This window comes from Dermacentor albipictus, chromosome 1 (genome assembly GCF_038994185.2).
Source record: "Dermacentor albipictus isolate Rhodes 1998 colony chromosome 1, USDA_Dalb.pri_finalv2, whole genome shotgun sequence".
Lineage (NCBI taxonomy): Eukaryota > Metazoa > Arthropoda > Arachnida > Ixodida > Ixodidae > Dermacentor > Dermacentor albipictus.
In genome coordinates, this window is record NC_091821.1 from 122,321,369 (window position 1) to 122,343,663 (window position 22,295).

Genomic DNA, 22,295 nt, shown 5'->3' on the forward strand with positions numbered 1-22,295 from the left:
CATCGAGGCACCCTAGAATTCGAGAGGAAAGAGAACTGGGTCGGAGAAGCGCGTCTAATTTAATATGCAGGCTTTCATTCGTGAACGCGTGCAGAGGCGGAAGCGGCTTGCCCGCCTCCCGGATCTCGACTTAGTGGCCGGCTTTGACGAAGCCCTGCGCGGTGTGGTATCTCGGAGTGTGTGAACGGCTGCGGCAACAGCTGAATGTCAACGCGCCAAACTGTAAAGGGGGCAAATCTTCGGCGGTTCTGCCGTTACTGGCGTGACTTATGAAAACGCGAAAGTGTGTTTGATTTGGCTGCATCTTCTGCACTGGTTCATTTGCAGCACCGTGCGAGTGCAACAGAGTGCAGTGCCTGTTCAGACAGCTTAAGTGGGAGTCTTCTAGAATATGGTTCTAGTACACTCTAGTTTAAGTGTAGTACCTGCACTAGCGCTGCACGTTTATTTCGAAAAGTATTACAAAATTGCAAGCCTAGCTGTCTGCTCGGCGCATTCCGCGTGTTTTGTGCATTGTGTTGTAGCGTCTTGTCTTGTGAGGATGGGGAAGACATGCAAAAACGCCCATGTCCCGTGCATTGGGGGCACGTTAAAAATCCCCTGGCGGTCAAAATTAATCCTAAGTGCCCCACTACGGCGTGTCTCATAATCAAATCGTGTTTTTGGCACGTAAAACCCCAGAATACAATTCAATTATCTTGTGAGGTGCCAGAGCGTGCATCGAGGAGTTGCTGCTGTTGTCGCGACATCGTTTGACGGGTGCTTGCTGACTTGGTGCTGCTCCCCGTTGTTCGCGAAATGCTTTGGTCTCAAGTGTGCTGTGCTCAACGTTTGGCTCCTGTGCGTACTTGCTTCTCCGATCTGGCGGAACCTCCCATCAACTGAATGCCGGTCTGTTTTGAAGCTTTTCGACAATTGTGGGCGTCGTAAAAGGTTGGGTAGTTTCTTTTCGTTATCGCAACAATCGCTATCGTGATATAATACGTCAGGGGAACGGAATGGGAGGCGTATAGTTGCTGTTCTATCTTTCTTTTTTGCGAACACAGCTCTAAATATTCACCGATGATTACGATACTACTTAACACGAAATTTGAGCACAGCTCTGTACGTGTTCCCATTTCGCGATATATTAAGGCAAATAATTTGGGAGAGACGTGTAGCAGAGTCGGAAATCGTCAAAAATTTGATCTGTGGATCAAGCGCGCGTCGGCTTTTATACGTGACTCGTCGAAAGTTGCAGTGTATTCGCTCGTGCCGCGTGGCTTCCAGAGAGTACTACGCAATTCGCGTCGTGCATACAATCAGCTTACAAAACAATCGAAAACCATGGCAATCGAAACAAGCGCGAACGAGACCAAACCAAGCAAACCAAACAAGCGAGAGAGACACGTACACACAGAGGGAGAGCTGACGCGAACAGACGATAGCACAAAGCGAGCGGTCTGGCTCAGACCAGATACGAGTGCGCATCGAGCGGTCGGGCGGATCTGCATGACACCAGTTTCCGACGTGCACGTTACTGAAGGGGCCACTCTCATTGTTCTCTGCCGATCGTCGCTCACGGCTTTCATCGCAGGCTCCGCGTTCACTCTTTCATCTTTCGCTGTGCTCGTTGGCTTGGTTACGCCACCGACGCTCGCCGCAGGAACGGGCGCCTAGGATTTGCGCTCTAAAAAAACTCTAAAAAAGATTCCTGCGTCGAGCGTCGGTGGTGTCCCTCGACATAACCGAGCGAACGAGCACAGCGAAGGATGAAAGAGCGAACGCGGAGAGCAGCGGGGGATGAAAGACGGCGATAGCGAAGACGGTGCGAGGAGGAAAGCGGAGGAGGAGAGTATGGCTAAATGGTCAGGAAGAAAGCGAAGTGCCGCAGGAGACGTGCTTCACGGCGACAACCAGGCATGCGGCGAGCGCGTCTACCGATACCGTATATGGAAACAAAGCGATGGCGTGGGCTTCGGACCCACTGTGCATGCGCTACTTCGCCTGCGCCGCCGCCGCCGCCGCTAAAGAATGCACTCCACGCAAACCACGCGTTCCTGTGTTCACGCTTTCTTACTGATCAATGAACGACGCAACCGGTGGAAATGCTTCGTGTGCCGCTGCTGCTAAGCGTGCCGCCCGAGCAGAGGCTCAGCGACGTCACTGAGAGGATCCTGTCGTTCAGAATCAAATTCTTCGCCACAATGTATCACGAATTCAAAACAGCTAAACTACTGCCCTGAAAACTAGCATTGGGGAGTATCGTAATCGCAGGTGATTTTTTTTTTTGTCAGAGAACGCATTTCAACAGATACGCCTACGATCCACACCAATTTAACGCGCCACAGGACTTTACTAACTGCCCTCACCACTCAAGCATCGAACTTCTGCTTCGCATTCTTATACCAGCTATTGGATCTTTGGTTATTTATGTGCGCGTACCTGCATACGCGAAATTTTGCCATATAGAGAGGTTCGTTGTACTCCGCAGATTTCTCCGTTATCTGATTTTGTGGCATGTATTTGATCCATAATGTTGAATACCTCTTTGAAACCAATCTGTTCTCTGGGTTGACTGAACTCGAGTGTTGCTCTGATTCTATTGTTCATTAGCTTGGTAAAGATTTTGTACAATACCAGAACCAAATTAATGGTCGTATAATTATGCAATTCTTCAGTGCCTGTCTTGTTATAGATTAATATGATGTCGGAATACTTCAAAGTCCCTCGCACATTTGAAGTCATGAGGCTTTGCAGATAAAAGGTCGCAAGCTTTTCAGTATAATATCCCATCAGTTTTTATCAAATCCACGGTTATTACATCTTCTCCTACCGTTTTTCTACTAGATATATCTTACAGTCATTCTAACTTCATCGCTAGTTATACATGGAACTTCTGTGTCCTGTTGGTCACAACTTCCAATGAAGGTTGTTTGGCTGCTCTAGTTACTGTAAAGTTCAGTATAGCATACGTTGCTGCCTATACTATATCGTCGAAATTGGGGATGACATTGCCCTGCTTATCTTCACTGCTTACATCTTGTTATTCCCAATGCAATTTTTCCCTCTTATTCCTTTCATGCTGCCCTAATTTGTTACTGTCCCTCAACCTTTTCAATGTTATAATGTCGAATATTACTTCCTTCCTTCGTATTCAACCAGTTCTATCTGATCTCTCGATTTACATACTTTCTTGTTTTGTCGTTTCTTTATTGGGTCTTTTGCTGCTTCGGAGAGCTTTTCTATTTGCTGTCTCGGTGCCTTACCTCCAACTTCAGTTGCGGCTTCTGAAATTCTTTTGTGAAGGTTCCATTCAGTAGAGATACCAGCCGTCAGAAAGACACTGCATAGTCAAAGAGTAAAGAAATCAAAGGTGAATATTTTAGCCAATATCTATAAAGATTTCACCACTACCTTATTTACTTCACGAGCAGGAAAATATCAATCAAGAAAGAAGTCAGGCAAGGAGGCGATCTCTCTAATGCTGTTCATTACATGCCTAGAATAAGTATTCAAGTTATTAGAGTGGGAAGGATTAGGAGTGATGATCATCGGCGAATATTTCAGGAACCTGCGGTTCGAAGATGGCATTGGCCTACTTAACAACGCTGGAGATGAAACTAAACCCGCCGCGGTGGCTTAGCGGCTATGGTGCCGCACTGCTAAGCACGAGGTCTCCGGGATCAGATCCCGACCGCGGCGGCTGCATTTCGATGGGGGTGAAATGCAAGAACGCCCGTGTCTCGTGCTTGAGGGGCACGTTAAGGACTCCTGGAGGCCGAAATTAATCCGCAGTCCCTCACTACGGAGCGCCTCATAAAAAATGTGGTTTTGGCACGTAAAACCCCAGAATTCATTCATTGAAAACAAAAAAAAAAACATTTGAGAACCTCAGCCGACAAATTCTAAGAGTAGGGTTGAATATTATTCAATTATGCAGAAGACAAAGCTAATGTTTTGACAAAGGTACTTTCATGATTGGCAGTCAGCCTCATGAATATGTGCTACAGTATGTTTATCCAGGGCCAATTACTCACAGGGCATCCTGATCATGAAAAGGAAATTTGCAAAAGAGTAAAAATGGGTTTGAGATCATAGGGCAGGGATTGCTAAAATACGGCTGGCAGCTTATCGCTATCCTTAACAAAAAGTGTACAATCATTGCCTCCTATTAATACTAAAAAAAATGGAACAGAAACTTTGAGGTTAACAAAGAATCTTGATAAGAAGTTGAGCATCGTACTGTGAGCGATGGAAAGAAAAATTATTAGGCGTAACCGTAAGAGACAAGAAGACGGCGGTGTGGATTATAGAACAAAAACAAAAGCGGGGTAGCCGGTGCTCTAGTTGAAATTAAATTGAAAAAAAAAATGGAGCTGGGCAGGATGCCTAATGCGTAGGGCAGATAAGTGGGGGTCTTTTTTAGAGTTACAGAATAGGTGCCAGGGGAAGGGAATCTCTGTCTAGGATCACAGAAAATTAGGTGGTGGGATGAAATGAGAAAATTCGCAGACATAAGATAGGGGCAAAAAATATTATTATTATTATTATTATTATTATTATTATTATTATTATTATTATTATTATTATTATTATTATTATTATTATTATTATTATTATTATTATTATTATTATTATTATTATTATTATTACGACAACGACGACGACGACAATGTTGTGATGATGACGGGAATATGTTGATTCACAGTGGTAGAAAAGAACCAGAGAACTAGCCAGAAATGTTTCGCGAGTGGTGGTATAAAGGCGGTATAGAAATGAGAGACGCAGAAACAGTGTACAGCACAGAAACAATGGATAGCATGCGAGCTGTAGCGCAATATCAAACTGCAATAAAATGAAATCAGAAGGAAAATTTTATATGATAATTCGAAGGGCACTGCCCTATTGTTCGAAACCAGATCAGGGTGTCTGAAACGCGTAGCTATAGTAGAAAGTAATGTGGTTGTTCGGGCATGCTGATAAGACATGCCTAAATTTTGAAGCACATAACCAGACAAGAACAGTGAAAGAAGACGGGAGACACACAAGCGCTCATGTGTCTCCCGTCTTCTTTCACCATCCTCATCGGGTTGTGCGCTTTAAGTTTTTAGCTATAGTAGAAAACTTTCAGATAAAGACGACTCGTGCATAGCGTATGGGAATGGTGTAGAAGTCATTGAACATATTCTGTTAAAATGACAGAGTATCTATCCAACGACAAACACGGGAGCATTCGGCTCGACCGAGGACAGAGTCGTTAGGATTTAAAATCACTAGGGAAGACGTAATTTATACTCGAGCTAGGGAGACTGGTAAAAGATAGATGGAAGGATGGTGGTGCAAAAGAAGGGATAATACGCAACAAAGAAAACGTTGGACTGCGAATAATTTAGCTTAGAGTGTAATGATAGCGTAAGATTTAAATGCACCAGAAAGTTTTAACGAACGAGATTGGCCGCATGGGCCACCATCCCGTTTCAAATGAGATGTTAATATCATCATCATTACATCAGAAGATGGCACTAGCTCACATAGACTAGGTGACTATTTGTCGCCACCACGGATTCAAAGTGAATGCTCAATTCATCGTCACATTGGAGATGACACTGGCACCCAAAGGTTAGATGACTATTTGTCGCCACACAGCTGAGTCATAGCAGATCTTATATCATCATCATCACACGGGGAGCTGGCACTGGCTCATAAAGGCTAGGCCAACCTCGATTCGCCAACCTCGATTCAAAGAGGATACCCTTAACGATCGTGATCATCAGGATCAGGATCGGGCGCTGGGTATCTAGAAATTTGCAGACATAGGATAGAACTAGCTGACGCAAGATAGGTGTAGTTGGAGATCGCCAGAAGAGTCCATCCTGCAGTACTCATAGACTGGTGAGGTTCATGAGAAAAACTCACGGTGGAGAAAAAGAACCAAGTGAACAGTACGCTCACGACGCGGACAGGGGCAAAGAAAATTATGTTCAACGTAAAGTCAGAGATGCAGATACAAAATACCGAATACGCACGATTGAGGGGAAGCCACATAAGAAAACATATATCGAAAACCGAAGAATGCAATCAAAAGATAAATTTGCCATGACAATTCATGACCTATACTGTTCGGTTCCGTATGAGGGTGTCTAAAATGCTGGAGTTATAGGAGCAAATTTAGAGATCATGAGTATAATGTCTGTCCACTGCCATGCTTGCTTGCTATTGTCTTTGTGCCCATGGGGTGAATTCAGAAAGCGGCTAAGCGTTCGTAAGCGTTGTCATTGGCCGGCTGCCTTCTCTAATATGTCCGATACAATTGACTGACATCTGCTTTTAAGAACAGTTATAGCGCAAGAGCGTATATGTGAATATGGGTTCATATGTCCAACGATTACAAAACTCCCTAACGCGAAATTTCAGCGCAGCTCGATACGTGTTTTCCTTTCGCGATATATTGAGGCAAATAATTTGAGACTGAAATCACTACTACGACTGGCGATGGGCCAGTGCTGTCAGCGCGTGTGCAAAGGGAATGGCAGTATTGGAACGCTGGCATGACGAGCGACATCGGAGTCAGCTGTGGTAGAAGATGGCGACGAACGCATGAGCAGTGGCACGAGCGCGAGGGGCAGTATGGGAACGCTGGCATGACGAGCGACATCGGAGTCAGCTGTGGTAGAAGATGGCGACGAACGCACGAGCAGTGGCACGAGCGCGAGGGGCAGTATGGGAATGCTGGCATGACCAGCGGCATCAGAGTCAGCTGTGGTAGAAGATGACGACGAACGCACGAGCAGTGGCACGAGCGCGAGGGGCAGTATGGGAATGCTGGCATGACCAGCGGCATCAGAGTCAGCTGTGGTAGAAGATGACGACGAACGCACGAGCAGTGGCACGAGCGCGAGGGGCAGTATGGGAACGGTGGCATGACGAGCGGCATCGGAGTCAGCTGTGGTAGAAGACGACGACGAAGGCGCGAGCACTGGCACGAGCGCGAGGGGCAGTATGGGAATGCTGGCATGACGAGCGGCATCGGAGTCAGCTGTGGTAGAAGACGACGACGAAGGCGCGAGCACTGGCACGAGCTCGAGGGGCAGTATGGGAATGCTGGCAAGTCGATCGGCATCGGAGTCAGCTGTAGTATAGAAGACGACGACGAAGGCGCGAGCAGTGCCACGAGCGCGAGGGGCAGTATGGGAATGCTGGCATGACGAGCGGCATCGGAGTCAGCTGTGGTAGAAGACGACGACGAAGGCGCGAGCACTGGCACGAGCGCGAGGGGCAGTATGGGAATGCTGGCATGACGAGCGGCATCGGAGTCAGCTGTGGTAGAAGACGACGACGAAGGCGCGAGCAGTGGCACGAGCGCGAGGGGCAGTATGGGAACGCTGGCAAGTCGATCGGCATCGGAGTCAGCTGTAGTATAGAAGACGACGACGAAGGCGCGAGCAGTGCCACGAGCGCGAGGGGCAGTATGGGAATGCTGGCATGACCAGCGGCATCAGAGTCAGCTGTGGTAGAAGATGACGACGAACGCACGAGCAGTGGCACGAGCGCGAGGGGCAGTATGGGAACGGTGGCATGACGAGCGGCATCGGAGTCAGCTGTGGTAGAAGACGACGACGAAGGCGCGAGCACTGGCACGAGCGCGAGGGGCAGTATGGGAATGCTGGCATGACGAGCGGCATCGGAGTCAGCTGTGGTAGAAGACGACGACGAAGGCGCGAGCAGTGGCACGAGCGCGAGGGGCAGTATGGGAACGCTGGCATGACGAGCGGCATTGGAGTCAGCTGGGGTATTGAAGACGACGACGAAGGCGCGAGCAATTTTATCGCTTCGGAAACTCCTTTCGAACTCAAAAAGTGCGGTTATTATAACAGATTCCCTTTCGGTCTGTACTTCGCTTACAGCTTCATGCAATTCGCCACCTCTAAAGACATTTCTAAGATTAGTTCCTCCACAGTTGAATTCTCTAAAAGTATTATGGGTACCTGGTCACTGTGGCTTACATTCAAATGAAATGGCAGACTCATTAGCGCGAGCATCCCTGAGTGCATGGACCTATAATGCCGGTTCTTCCATTAGTGGTGCACATAACAGCAATTAGATATAGGAAATATTCAATTCATAGAAGTGTCAATGGATCAATAACAACATGGACAGAATATCAACACCTCAAATTTCCGTGGAAAATCCAGTGGTGTCCATCAAGACATTCAGAAGTAGCGATCACGAGATTACACTGCCGCGTCCCTCCATTAAATCTATATTTACACAGGATTGGTCTGACGCTATCGCCTCTGTGTCCATACTGCGAAGAAACAGAATCACTAGATCACTATATTTTGGTATGTCGACGATACAAATTGTTAAGAAAAAGACATCTAGAACTTCCGCTTGCTAAATTAGGATTAATGTTATCATCAGAAATCATACTATCTTTCAGTGCGTCAGTTATAGGGGTCAGCCACAGGGACGTGTTTGATGCCTTTTGAGGTTACATACAGTCAGCAAAACGAATAACTTTCTTGATTTTTGCCTTGTAATTTGTTTCTTTTGTATGTTTCCCTTTCTTTCTTTTTTCTCATCGAATTTGCAACACTTCAAAAGAAAAGGTAATCGTTTCAGCACGCAATTCTTGGCCAATTCCCCTGTGTGGGTATGAGTCATGACCTGAGGCCTACATCATCATCATCATCATCAGTGGCACGAGCGCGAGGCGCAGTATGGGAACGCTTGCATGACGAGCCGCATCGGAGTCAGCTGTGGTAGAAGACGACGACGTACGCGGCAGCAATGGCACAAGCGCGTTCGTGCGGTTACGAGGAGGGACGCCGACGCTCAACCCAGGAACGGGTGCCTAAGAGCTGCGCTCTTAAATGTAATTGCCAAGTAATCAGGCTAACCACTCGGCGCCCACTCAGTCCGCTATTTGTGTGGCGCAGCCCCTCGCGCCTGCACTCGGGGCAACCTTAACAAGGTTTCAAGCCGAGCATTCTAACTGCTGTGCCACAGCTTTTTTTGTTTATGCGAAATGATATATGACAGCGTTGAGAAGAAGAAGAATTTTATATCACCCCCACCCCCCTTCCAAGACAGTTTACAAGGTGACCATGTGGGTCCTTACGACGACCAGGCTATCAAATGGGCCTGTGCGAAAAAAAAAAGTCAGTAAGAATGCTAAATAGCATTTTGCTCCAGCACACGCAACAGTTTCTGTAGTTTGTGCCTAGGACTGCTTGAAGCGCTTGTGGGGTGGCTCTATGGGCGGGACCTGCTGGGTGGCCAGCGCCTGGAAGGCCTCTGCGACCAAGTGCGGCTGCCGGTGGATAATGTTCTTCCAGCCCATAGTCTCTGCAACACGCGTGGCATGTCTGGCGTTGATGAAATCAATGGCACGTGCTTTGAGCTTGTCCGCACAGTGCATGTCAGCCAGACTGAGCACGTGCGCAGCTGTATCAACAGACAGATTCGACCATAGGGCCTCCTCACACATGACCTTTAACCGTTCTAGGGCGTACTTGTCAGCGGCAACCAGGAGGTCATCAGCCATGCTGTCAAGGTTGGGTGCTTGGCCAGTGTAAATGAACCGCAGCATTTCACGTAGCACCTCATGGTCCATGTCTGTGATCTCCACTCGACCCTGCTTCTTCTCTTCCATCTCGTGCTCAAACATGGCCGCAAATACCGGAGAGCGAGCCGCGAGGATGGCTTTGTGTGCATAGAATTCCCGGCCATTGACGCTCATGATGACATCGCTAAACTTGCGGCTCTCAAAGAGGTGCCCAAAGTCGTTGGACAATCGGCATTCTGGGACCTTGAACTGGATGGCGCTGTTCTGTCCGGAGATGTTCACAGAATTAGCAAGAACGCATACCTCGCAGGAGATGGTAAGCTTGTCGTTTGGAAGGAGTCCAGTGGCCTCGTTGAGCAATTCTCTTCGAACAAATTCCTTGAAGCCCCAGTCCTTGCCAGGAACAAAGGCGAACGCCTTTTTACTCTCCACAGCCTCGGCCTCTTCCTGCTTTGCGTTCACGATGGAAAACTTGAACTTGGCACGAACTTCACTCTTGTTACTAGATACAAGCAACAGGAACAGGGACAGGTAGTCCTTGCTCGCCTCGTCCAGGCCTTTGGGATTCAGCTTTAGGCACCACTTCAGCTTGTCGTTGGCTTCCGCAGAAAATGTCGAGCTCTTCAGCACTTCCCCTGTCTCTTCCCGGCAAAAACTGAAGTTCTTGATGGTCCACATGTAGGAAAACTTAATCACTCTCACGTGAGTGTAGCACCAGCTCTCGGCCACGGGTGCGTCGACCTCGATCTGCGGAGGCGGATTCGGCAGGTGGGGAAGTGCCATGGGGCTGGATAACTCCGGCCGTACCTCATCGGACGCGGCAGCGGCAAGGCGGCCCCTTCCTCTGTCCATGGCTGCGGCCGGTAGGTGCTTGCAGGGAGTAGCCTTGCTGACGGCAACACTGCTGAAGGCGGTGACAACGCTGCGGCTGCGGCTCAGCGTCCACCACGGGTCGACTGACCGAACGGCCACATCAGCGGCGGGATCGCTGTCACCAGACGTTCGCTCTGTTCACGTGCAGCACGAGCGAGCTTCTGCTTTTTTTTTTCAACCATGGATGTTACCCACTGTAGAGGACTGGCCAAGAAGCAGGTGGTTTTACAATTGTTTTAATAAGATTATTAGATTATAAAAATAATAATAACATAATAAGGATAAGATTATAATAAGAGTATTAGAGCGTGTGCTCGTGGTCGTGACACTGTCGTGGCCGTTCCGTGGTTGTGATTCCAGCTTCGTTGTCCGACTTTCGTCATGCCGTCGTCCTCACACAGTCGTCATGTATTCGTTGTCATATCTTCGTCATGAGGCCGTCGTGGTCGTTAAGTCGTCCTCACTCCAGCCTCGTTATTAGACTCTCATCATGCTGTCATCGCCACGCCATCGTCGTCGTGCAGACTTCGTGATACAGTTGTCGGCACATCGTACTCGCAATACACTCGTCGTCCTCGCGCTATCCTCATACCGTCGTCATGTCATCGTCATACAGTCTTCTTGCCGTCGTGGTCATTCCATCGTCGTTATTCTATCTTCGTCATCCAATTCTCGCCATGCCGTCGACGCACAGTTGTCGTTTACCAGTGTCAGCATGTCGTCGTCGTCACGCTGCCATTTTAACATAGTCACCATTTCAGAAACGTAATCCCATTGTCGTCATGCCGTTGTCACACCGCCTTCAGCCTGTTTCGCATGATGCGATTTCCGTCGTTTGCGACGAAAATCGCAGTCGCAGTACGGACCCCCGATTTTCGGCCGCCACCAACCGGTTGGTCGCACAGTCGCAGCGATCGCTGCGCTTTTCCGTCGAAACTGCGCGGAGAGCTATCGTAGAGCTATTTCGCCGGTTTATTTTGGAAAATGTCGTCTCGCACTACAAGTGCAATGTGCGGATACGTGGATTGCCGAATTCGGTACGTACGCGAAGGGAGAATAAAAAAAAAACTTGTACTGCAGATTCCATTCTCCGATTTCTATGCGTTTGTTGACACGCTACACAGCAAATCAAGTGCATTTTCACGTTTGCTTCCTACTCTTTGCGAGTTGTCAGTACTAGGAGGTGCTCGATCCCCACCTGACGACGAGGTCGTCACAATTTTCTTTTGTTGAGTAGCATGCGAAAATCGCGCTTACGGAGCAGTTTGAGTTATTTCAGCCTCGGCAAGGGCAAATCACAACACAGCAAAGTACCCGAAGTTTCAACGTCGTGCTGAACGCGGTACCGTTCAGTTGCATTTTCTTGTCGGTTTTCAAGTGTGAATTTCCCGATGCATCTTGAAAGGTTATCTTACCTCACTTTTAAATTTGACAGAACAAAAGTGTAGGCTATCGTAATGAACTTTCTACGATAGCATTAAATCCGTGGCTTGAATTAACAGCGTCGTTAATTTGTTTTCGAATATTACATGCACGTTAAGTTGCACCTGTTCTCTGGAGAATTTTTTCTTGCACAGAAATAAATAAACATTGACTATGTTGCGGACTTCGTATCCTTACTCCACCTGTATTAAAATTTGCTTTGAAAGATAATTAACTCCACAGCTAGTAAATTAAATAAATTATTCGCTTGCTGTAGTGGCACTGTGACAACGTACCCTCCTGCACCGTCATGTAAAACTCGCGCAACAATGCGAAAACCAGGCAAACAGCCTGTTCTTGTGGGAATAAAACAGTAGAAAATGACACGTTAATGAAAAGTAAATCGAAATTGTGCAGTGAAGTCAGCCATTTGCATCCCTTCCTGTGAAACTTTGAATCTTTTAAGTACAAGCAGTTCTTGCACGTTCACAGCTGATCAAGTGTGCAGAAACACTCATGCCTTACATGTTTTTAATAAGTTTGTAATCACATATATTAGTGTTTAAACCCATATAACGATATCCTCTTTGATTACTATATAAGTAATGAAATACCATGCTACTTGCAAGAACATATCACCCGAGGATTTCGGAACAAATTTCTGCATTTCAACTATACACAATATGTGGTTTATTCAATAAAGGACCACAAACTGCTTTTTTGCAATGACAAAATTATTCAAAATTTTACTTACATATAGGAAATAAAAGAATCTGTAGACAAAAATATTGTTCAATTTATTCACCTGACCAGCAGCGACTCCCGGCGTCTCCGCACGATTATGAAACTTCAACAACCTTTCCGAACCGCCGGAACTGTACGTGCGGCCCACGTGACGTCGGTGCACAAGCTGCCACTTCCGTCGCGTACGCTCAAAATGACGCCCAAGATCAAGACCTCCTTGACGCACGCGTTTTCTGCGCGTCTGCCCTCTCTAGACGCGTAGGACAGGCGCGTATACGGCCTCGCAGACGCGTGACGCGTAGCCAGGCGCGCACGATTCACCGCGTGTGGTTGGGCCTTGATTGTGTTCGATGCGGCAACATTATTTCCAAGAGCGCACTATGTCCATAGTGCGCTCTGCTGCTAGAGAGAAACAACGTTACTATCGGTCTTAATGTCCCTTACGCCTTTGCTGCGAGTTAATTATTACATCATGATCTTGTCTTAACCCGATGCCCCTCTGTGTCCCTTCCTTGCAATAATACGTAGATAAATGTATTGGCGGTGAGGAGTTACGGAGTCGCCATCTGCCGGAAGCGCCTCGCTGGCGTATACTATGAGGGATCACGCGGCGCGCTCTTCATAGGTTTCGCTGTCAGCGCTCACTGAAAACACCCCGCGCGAGCTCTCCAGGACATTTCTGTAAGTAGTTCCGAAACAAGAGAAGTTCTTTACTGTCTAAATAATAATCTTGGGTAAACTGAAAGCACGCAAACGTTTACAGACGCTATCTCTTTACCGAAAACGTACAGTGAACGCCACTACGCGCGGTCGCCACGATGGAGTCTCCCGAACCGGCTTCTTGCGTGAAAGGTAGGTAAACGCCGAGAGCAAACTATGTGAAATATGTTTTTATAGTGTTTGTAATACTAAATGGAGCTTTATAGAACGAAGCCTCGATGCAGCGATCGCACAGATTCGCAGCGACCGACTGCGCGTCTGCATGCTTGTCCGCGCACTGTTTCGCTTTCGCCGCGTGCGCGTTTTCGCACCGTGCCATGAGCTTTAGCCCGCAGACTATGGACATCTGACAGTATACAAGCAACCATTGTTGCGTGGGTGCTGTCAGAGCTGTTCAAAAATAATTTCATTTTAGAGACTTCGACGCCTACGGGGACTGTGATGTGCCGTCGCGTCGATTCAATCTTTTCTTTTTCTTCTAAATTCTTTGATCTTTCAATATTATTTGTCAGTTGCGTCGCACTGTATGTTTATCGGTGTTCTCAACGTGCGATTTCCCGCTGCTCCTTTCTTGTAATCCAGTGCATTAATTCATAACATAAACATGACCATATGTTGTATTTATATAATGTGCCTCTTACCGCTCCCTTTCCACTCCAGTGAACTTTCCAGTATCTATAGCATCGACAAGTTCATAGACCAAACCGTCATGACATTAGTCGGGCAGCGGACTCGGGCGAGCGTCTCAGTGCGCGTTTTCCTAAGATCGCAGACCTGGCGCCGTCGCAGACCTGGCGCCGTCGCAGACATCTTCCTCGCGTCTGTGCTTGCTGCATACCCGAGTTGTAGCCGATGTTTGCCGGTTTTATGTTTCGCGAGCCAAGCTTCACGCAGCTTGTCCTGCGGCTACGTGTGAATAAGGCTGACTCCGGGCTCCGTTGCGTACATCCGGCATTGCGGCACCGAGCAGTAGCCTACCATGTTGCGCGCCTTCAAAGGCAGCCACTACCTATTGTAGTGCTTTGGAGCGTTGTAAAGGAGACACTCGAAGGGGGAAAATTTCGCCACCAAATGAGGACCGCAGCGTACGAGGGAATTGAAACTCACGTTTTCAGCTCGCTTCGGCGCTCCCAAAGCAGCCGACGCGGCCGCTATGTCCACGTGATCCCTCCTAGCACGTCACGCCGACGGTGGCGCCAGCTTTTCCAGTGTTGGAGCTCGAGGCCAATATGTTTTAAATCCATAAGAGAGAGAGAGAGGGCTCTTTATTGGAACAACAGAGAATTTTGCCGGCGCGTATACAACCGCTGGCATGCTACTCTGTATAGGGATGGGGAATGGGATTAAAAGATTCCAGAAGAGAGTGGGAGAAAAAAAAAAGATAAAAATAAATATGAAATGTCCGAGTGGACCTGATACTAATTTTTACACGTGACATGGCGGGTTAATTTAGGCTTTTGTTTAGGAAGGATGCAATTTTTAAAGTTTTCCTATTTGACCAATTTCTCTCAGGTATTTGAACAATAAATCCAAAACCCGTCGCTGTTTTGAAGGGCCGGGCATTGGACCTAAGATGCTCGGTAACGTTAACGGTTCGTGGCGAATCATGTCCATTTGGTGCTCAAAAAATTGTCTCTCGTCGCGGTACGCGGGGCATTCTAGTAATATGTGCTCAATTGTCTCTAAGTTGCGACAGTTATCACAGTATGGGTTAGTGGTAAGTCCTATGCGGTACAGATAATTGTTCGTATATGCCACGTTCAGTCGAAGACGATGGTACAATGTCTCTAAGTGTCGAGGAAGTGGTCGTGGAATTTTCGGTCTCATTTCTGGGTCAATGTAACGTAGGAAGTTATCTTGGTGAAGCGGCAGATTCAAGATGCGGTTTTTTTCTTGATAGGCATATTTTTTTGCCATGGTTGAAGCGTCGGCTTTTGTAAAATATGTTCTTCTGAACTTGCGGTATTGGAGTCCATTTCTGGCAGCTTCGTCCGCTCTTTCATTTCCCGAAATGCCGGCATGGCCAGGTATCCACTGGAACTTTATGCAATGCCCAGCAATCTTAGCCCTGTGGTGAAGATAAGCAATGTCAAATTCTGCTGGTTGATTATTGCAACGCTTGTGCCTGTTCCATATACTTTGTAGGGCTGCTTTTGAGTCTGTGAATATCACCCATGTCTTTGGCGGCTGCTGTCGAAGTATATACACAAGGGCCTCCTTAATGCCATATAGCTCCGCTGAGGTAGATGATGTCGCTCGCTCAAGACGAAACGAGAATCGTTGTCCTGTAGAGGGAACAAAAAGTCCGCATGATGAACGATGTGGAGTTGTAGAGCCATCTGTGAAAATGTGCGCTGCGGCTGCGTATTCGTTGTGCATATATTCTAAAGCTATCTGATAAGTCGCTGCTTGAGGCATTTTCTTTTTCGCACTGATTCCAGGTATGTATGGCACGATTTCCAGTGGGGACAGTGTCCATGGTGAAATGTTTCGCGGCATAATTTGTGACGCCTGAGCAGGAATCGAAGTAGGTATGCTTCCGACGGCCTGCCCAAAGCTAGATGTAGCACGGGTTCTGGAAATATCCTTTAAAAAGTGAGTCTTCGTATGAATGACGTGGCGGAGGTGTATCCGAAGTGTCTCCTGCGAACATAGCACTTCCAGAGGCAGGCATCCAGCTTCTGCTACAGTCCCTGAGCGGGACGACCCCTTCGGAAGGCCAAGACATACGCGAAGGCAGTTGTTTCGTGCTGCCTCGAGTTTTCTCTTGCTTGTGGGAGATATTTTGTGCAGGACCGGGAGGTAATATCGGAGTGTTCCATCGACGTAGGCCTTATGGAGGAGCACCATTGATCGACAGGTGCTGCCCCACTGTGATCCGGCTAGAAATCGGAATACGTGCGACGCCGAGGAAATCTTCTCACTCAGTTTTTTCACTTGTGGCGACCATGTGAGGTTCCTGTCGATCGTCACTCCAAGAAACCTTTGCGTCTTGACGTATGGAAGGGCGCGACCACCCAACACTAGTGGGTATTTTTCCATACACCTCCGCGTGAAAGCCATGGCAACACTTTTGTCGGGGGACAATTTCAGACCCCTTGGATTTAGGTAGGCCGATATATTTGCTAGCGCTCTCTGGAGGCGTTGTTGGGTGGTACTGCGGGAACGCGCCGCACTCCAAATGCAGATGTTGTCCGCATACAGTGTGATTTTGACGCCAGGGGGCAGGTTTCTTTTCAGATGGATGAGGACTAAATTAAATAATACCGGGCTTAACACAGCTCCTTGTGGCACTCCCTTCTCGACGGCATAAAGCGTCGTGGGGCCATCCGGGGTACACATGAAAAGTTGGCGTCCTTGAAGATAGTCTGCAATCCATGCGTAGAGCCGTCCTCCAAGACCAAGGGTTTCCAAAGCGTCAAGTATTGCTGTATGATAGACCGAATCATATGCTGCCTTAATGTCTAAAAATAATGCAGTAGGTATGTTGCCAGAGACCAATTCCTCTTCAATTGATGAGACCAAGGCAATGACATTATCAACTGCGGATCTATTTTGCCGGAAGCCATTCATTTCCTCCGGGTAAACTTTTGCAGTTTCCAGGAACCAATTTAGTCGTTTGTAGATCATTTTTTCGAATAGCTTCCCTACGCAGCTAAGCAGAGATATGGGTCTGAAGGAGGCGTAATTTGTTGGCTGCTTCGATGGTTTCAATATAGGAATGACTTTCGCAAGCTTCCATTCCGTAGGAACCTCCCCAGTTATCCATGAGGCGTTGTAGTACTCCAGAAGGCGTAGGCGAGATGTGTGACATAAATTTGCGAGTGCTTCATAACTCACGCCGTCATGGCCAGGTGATGATCGCTTGTTTACGTCGCTGATTGCTGCCTTGAGCTCTTCGATGGTGAATGGTAATTCTAAGTCAGGAAGGGTAGCTCGAGGTGGACTAGGCTGACGACTTGCAATTTGCCGCAAAGGTTGTGCCCCGTTGGAAAGGAGCCTGCAGTACTGCCCTGCCACCTCGTTTAGGGATGCGCGCTCATGTAATGAGAGGGCGATAAAAGGATAAAGCTGTTGCGGCTCTTTGCGAATGCCTCTGACGACTCTCCAGATTTTGCTCAGCGGTTGTCGTATGTCCAGTGTCCCACAAAAGTCCCTCCACCTTTTTCGGTCCAGTTTGGTGAGGTAACGTCGTATATGTCTTTGTGCCCGTCGACAAGTTCTGAGGTCTTCGATATTCTTAGTACGTAGAGCCTTCCTTTCGGCACGCCTTCGAACTGCTCATAACCTTTCAAATTCCTCGTCGTTTGTTGGTACATTACAATGCTTAGTGGCAGAGCGGGTACTCTGTTTGAGGCAATAAGCTATTGTCGGTATTATTTCTGTATTCGTAGTCGAGGCTGTGATTCCTTTGTCTACGGCTGCTGTGTAAGCTTCCCAGTCTACCGACTTCAGTTTCACTTTTCTGGGCGACGTCCGAAAATGAAGGGCAGAGATTAGGATCGGGTAGTGATCACTACCTCGAGTCTCGAAATCTGTACACCATCCGAACATAGGGGCCACTTGACTTGATACGAATGTGACGTCAATGCAGCTAACAGTCGTCGGATTTTTCAGGTATGTTATGCTGCCATCGTTCAAGGGCTCTATATTGTATTTTGCAAAAAGCTTCGCCAGCTTGGCACCCCGAGCACATGTGTGTGAACTGCCCCAGATCTCGTTATGTGCGTTGAAATCGCCACAAATAATATGTGGAGACTGAGTGTTTGTCAATAAGTTTTCCAATCTGGTCACGTCGAAAGGTGATCCTGGTTCCAAGTAGACGCCGATCAGGGTAAACACTTTGGATGCAATCACTGTGGTTGCGCAAATATATTCGTTCTTGTCATGTGGAGTTACGTCAATCGCAGAGGCAGGTATGTCGTTGCGAAATCCAACGAGCAGTCGGCTAATTCCATTTTGTCGCCTTGAATGATGAAAATAATACCCCTTTATCCTGAAGTGCTCGTCGACGCGAGACTCGGAAATGACTAAAAAGGGGAATCGGTACACTCGCGTAAGATGCTTAAAGTCTGCTAACTTCGAGCGCAATCCGCGAGCGTTCCACTGGAATATAGTACTTGTGCGGAAGTGTCTGTTGGTGGACACCGCTTGTGAGATGATTGTTGGCGAAGCCATCGTTGCTACTGCGAAGAATCACGGCTTTGCGCCGTGAAAGAAGACGACACTAGCGGTTCCAAAGCCAGGACGGCCTCTACTTCAGGGATGCTCTTAAACGATGGGCTGGCACGGAGAATAGCCTTGATTGCGGCGAACATCATGGGAATCAGCATACTTGATATCTCATTTGCAGTGCTACCATCTAACAACCTTTCTTGGTTCTTCCTGTTCTTCTGCTGCGACCTTGAGGACACTTGTTGCTGTCGTAGGGTTGAGGTTATATCACTTGAGGGCTTTGATGGATTCGTTGCAGTTGAAGGCCTTTGCTGGTTTTCTGTCACGACTGAGGCGTAGGTCTTTTTCAAAGCCGTGTCGCTGCGCTGCACCGTGTCGTGTTGATTTTGGTTTGTAGATGTATACATCACATCCGGATTCGGTGGTGGTTCTCGGCGTTTCCGTACTTTTCCTTGGATTTGCTCCATCGTCCGTGCAAGAGTGGCTGATTTCTTTTTAGGACACCCTCCGTATGACGCAGCATGCTCAGCTCCACAGTTGGCACACCGAGGCTGGGAACGTGACGTACACTCCTTATGCGTATGTGGACCAGCGCATATCTTGCAGCGGATGGGGCCTTTACAATATTTCGCTATATGTCCGTGTGTTTGACATCTGAAACATTGAGTAGCAGACCCCATGTATTCCGTCACGGGATAACTGCAGAATCCAAGCGACACTCGGTTTGGTAAAGGGGCGTCCTTAGAGAATTCCAGGATGACCGAGCGTCTTCGGATTTCCGTTACTACGCCATCTTCGTTAGGGACGTAGAAAACTTGCCTTTTAGCAGATATGACTCCTTGTTCGCTCAAATACTCCTTGAGGTCGTCATCTGAGTATTCGACAGGAACGTCCTGTATCCTCCCGTACGTGGCAGAGTAGGAGTATGGAACTCGAGCTTCTACAGGAATACCCGATAGATCTGTCACTGTGAGGAGACGATTGGCTGCGGGAAGTGTAGACACTGTCACCAAGAGGCTTCCATCCTTGTTGAGACGATGGCTGAGTATCTTTTCTTGGGCTGTTGTCACGACCGCTGAAGCCAGAAGATTTGGGTTTACTCTCCATAAGCTGCTGTCAGGCTGAGTTGGCTTGAATATAACAGGAACACCTGCGGCTCTTTTCTTTTTGTAAGAGACAACAGTGAAGGCTGTCTGATCCATCTCTTCGTTGTCTCCTGCAGACTCTCTTGTGTCGATGTCATCTTCACGTAGCCTTTTCCTTGCTTGCTCTTCTTCTCCGTGGTCTACAGAAGCAACGTGCTGACCTGATTGCTGATTGCTTGCGACGGACGCCATCAGAGAATCACGAAGGGCGGCCGACGGCGGAGGCTCGCCTCGCTGCTTCGGTCCGGGGCGCTTCGGGAGCCGCTTGCTGTGCTTCTCTCGCAGGACGGTGATCCCCAGACCGGCATTCGGTGACAGAGAGGCACAAAGAGTAAAAATGAGCTCTACACTGGCTAAAAAAGACTTAAAATTACAGACGGGCGTTCGGAAGCGAGCCTATCACTCGTCGTCTTCCTTAAATCCATAAGCATTTCTATGTCTACCCAACAAGGAATTTATCCATCAATCTTGCAAGATGATTGCAATGGCTCACACCCCCCTAAACAATGGCTCATACCCCTACACTAGGATTTTTGGAATCGGACCATGAGTGTTTTGCCTAGGCATATACAGCTTCACTGTAAAAAGAATGAACACCTTTCTGCTAGAGACCAAGACGATCATGAGGTGTGCTAACAAATGAAAGATTACTGAACATGCTGAGTAAACGCTGGTTAACAAGCAATAAATCGAAGTTACACAAAAAACAGAAGCAAAAAGTGATGTGTGTCCATACAGATCCGAACAGAAAATGCATCCGTCTCTGAAAATTTAACAGAGGCCATGCTGATAAGATTCTCCCAGTGTCTTTGCATCTACAGCTTCCATAATTTCTCTGGGCAGCTGATCTTCACAGAATGCTAGCTTCTTCCTCTATAATGTACTCTCGACATCTGAGCCTACATTGTAGACGAAGAAGCTTGCATTCTGTGCAGATCGGCTGCCTAGAGAAATTACGGAAGCTGTAGATCTAAAAATGCTGGGAGAATCTTGTCAGCACGGCCTCCATTAGAAATGGATGCAAAGGTTGTCTTTGTGCTATATGTGCGACGTGCGTAGTATGAGCATTGATGTCTCGACATTTATACATCTGTTGAACCAGTTTCCTGACAGAGTACTTGCTATACCTGATTATGCTTATTTGTGCAGCGCTGTTGAACAATACATATTGATGCAATGAATGTTTACACACTCGAATTATCACGAAAGATGGTTGTTTTACAATTGTGCCCTTTGCTTTCGATTGGTGTCAGATTTTGCATAAACATGCCTCCCTATGCAATAGTATTGGAAGTTTAAGGGTTCAATAAAATGTGATGAACTAAATATAAGTGCAAGAGCTTTTTTTTTTTTACCTGTGACTCCCATCGAAATGCAACTTACATGGCTTACAAATCAACCCCTTGCCTTGTGCTAAACAACGAAGCGCTGATCGCCTGCGTTTAGGCTCGACCTGCGCTTTGGTAGCAGGCGAAACACAAGCGCCACAAGAACAAGCACATGACGAGGTGGTCGTGGATCGTCATGCCCAACGCTGCCGAACAGGTGAGTGCTCGGAATTTTATACGAGTGTCATACCGGAGCAGTTTCAATCGCGATCGAGCCCAATCGGGATCGGATTTTGTGATCACGATTGCCTGTACTGCGCAATCTGCGTAGAACCGATCGTGATCGAGAAATTTGATCGCGCTCGATCGCGATCGAAAGCCTGTGTGGCACTGGTATAAGCTGCCTCTCTCATCAGCCGACTCGCAGATGTCGAAAACGCGTTTCATCTGTGCAGATGACGTTATCACAGCGCTGCAGAAGTGATAGAAGACCCTGGGGAATAAATTTCGGCGCCTGGGAAGACGTTTCAGAAAGAAAAGAGCCGCGCCGTGCCAGACGACGTTCAGGACGACGTCATCTGGCTGTTTTTCGACCAGATGATGTTCCTGCGCTACATAATGGAGTGTAGACCGTAAGTGATCTTGAAGTTTCCATCTTAACCGGTGTGTTAAAAATGAAACACGGGATTCTAGTGCTTTCCCTTTACTACGTTGACCGGCGATGCCGTATGTTTGTATTATAGCTGGAAATGCACCGCACTTATGGGAATCGACTCAAAATTGTGCTTACACAAGTAAATCGATGCACAGTATGCATTATATTCAGCTTAGTCTAATTGGCGATAAAATATTTGTGCGGAATCGCTGCTCCGATTGTCGCATATTTCGTTAAATGTGATCCGGTAAGGGGGCATACAAGCAGTACAAGGATAACTTTGTATATTTATTTATTTAGGTACCCACAAATCCACTTTGGCTTTGCAGTGGGGAGCAGAGAAAGCAGAAATACAGGTACAAAATAACAAGTAAAATAGCACATAAATACCTAACAATAAAGCATAAGACAGAAATACAGAGAATATCAGACACAAATTAGCAGGACGAATAAAAAGAAAAGGGCTTGCATGATGCACACACAAAAACAAAACGCAAAAGATGCAAGTAGTTTCTTTTGATTCTGTGCACTGATCCTAGAAGGTAGCATGCAAGTCAATGGCCAGTATTTAACCGAGTATTGAATGTTGCTATATTCACGTGTGTCTTGGTCACTGCAATGAACAGCTTTAATTTTGCATTTTGTTGCTTGCCAGCAGTGTGCAAATCGGTGCTTCATCACAG

At 47.4% G+C, this 22,295-nt stretch overlaps 1 protein-coding gene and 1 pseudogene across 3 annotated transcripts in view; one reads left to right on the forward strand and one right to left on the reverse strand.

The window, feature by feature from the left end:
- LOC135904818 (calcium-activated chloride channel regulator 1-like) overlaps positions 1-22,295 on the forward strand; it is a 91,351-nt gene that overhangs the window by 44,356 nt on the left and 24,700 nt on the right. The gene's annotated exons all lie outside the window — the stretch shown is intronic.
- On the reverse strand, positions 9,027-10,590 carry LOC135904817 (speckle-type POZ protein pseudogene; annotated as a pseudogene).